Raw genomic sequence first — 1,506 nt, forward strand, 5'->3', positions numbered from 1 at the left:
TGGGTCAGAAAACTCCACTCTGCATTGGCTGAACTTTGACCCCTAGTTGTTATTATTCATCCCCTCCAATAAATCACTAGGTCATGCTGACTGAAGTGGTTTAAGGACACCAGGCACATTTTGATGGGTTGCTGCTTACAATAGTGCCAGTGCTTTACCGGCAAGCCACCCTAGGAAGGACACTAAGGCAGCTTGCAGCAAGAATGAGGATGTTTTTAGGCAGTACCTGTAGGTTGCAGAGGCCTTTGAGAGCCTCATGCCAGACCAGAGGAGTCTCATTCACACTGCTTTGTGGATAAAAAAATCCAAATCATCATCAACAGCAACAGCAAGAGCTTTGAACAGACCATCATGCATTGAAGCTCCATGTTTTATGTTGTATCCTGAGGCAGAAACTTTGCCTGGAATTTTAGATGTTTAAGGTACACATAAATACTTTCACTTACTGAACAGCTCCATATGTTACAATCATCTACTCAGAAGAGTGTAACACCCTCCACTGTTAACATGTGATTTGTTTAAATACCTTCATTCTGAGAATGAATGCTCATTTTCACATAGCTTCATGGATACCATATGCTAATGTAATAGAAGACCTTATTGTAGTGCATTTCTACCAACGGACAAAAATTCAGTTGTGCAAACATTAGCTCTTTACTGGCAGTGTAATCTGTGCTAAGTGCAAGCCTTGAGTCCTGTCTACACTAGTTTCTTCTGTAATTGCTTTGTAATGTAGATACTTGAAAGTTAGTTTGGGGACATATGGCAGTTGAGCAGCACCACATAGCTCAGCTCAGTCTAATTTATCTTGCCGCAAAACCGCATTGGCCTCAGCCCACAGAGGTATTTAGGGATCTAAAGATATTTACTGCAGTGAGAGCCAGGGTGTAGACAGACAACATAGTTGCACTGTAAAGGGAAGTGGGGTAGGGTGGGAAGGGCAGGACATAATATGGTGCATCTGAATCCAGTTTAACTTTCATCTTCCTGCTCCTAACCCACATATATTATTTTAAAACAGTGTAGTTGTATGTCTATCCATGCTCTTATGCCCTCAGGCTCTAAATGCCTATATCAGGGTTTGTCAACCAAGAGTACACATAACCCCAGGGGTACTTAGAAGGGTCTTTGGGATATGTGCGGGTGGATGAGGATGGAGAGCCCCGGGCCATGGTGGCGGTATCTCCCCTGGCACATTTGTCTCTTACCCGGGGGAGTGGGAAGGGTGCACCAGGCACTGCCAGCCCCATACAACACATCACAATACCTCCTTGCCCCCACCCCAGCTTGCTTTCCTGATTGGCTGCTGGGCTGCTGCCCTCAGCTAATAGCCAGTGGTGGGTGCCGGTTGCCATGTGTGACCTCTCCTACAGTTTGCCTATCCCATCGGCCAATGTGGTGACGATCTTCAAGACAGGGAGGAGAGTGGATCCGGCTAACTACAGGCCCATTAGCCTGACTTCTATCCTGGGGAAGATCTTAGAAAAGTTTATTAAGGAGGCCATC

At 45.7% G+C, this 1,506-nt stretch overlaps 1 protein-coding gene across 2 annotated transcripts in view; it reads left to right on the forward strand.

Moving 5' to 3' along the window:
• Positions 1-1,506, forward strand: part of IDUA (iduronidase, alpha-L-) — an 82,107-nt gene that overhangs the window by 4,241 nt on the left and 76,360 nt on the right. The window lies entirely within an intron of this gene.

This window comes from Crocodylus porosus, unplaced genomic scaffold, assembly GCF_001723895.1.
Source record: "Crocodylus porosus isolate Cpor-Errol unplaced genomic scaffold, CroPor_comp1, whole genome shotgun sequence".
In the NCBI taxonomy this organism is placed as follows: Eukaryota; Metazoa; Chordata; order Crocodylia; family Crocodylidae; genus Crocodylus; species Crocodylus porosus.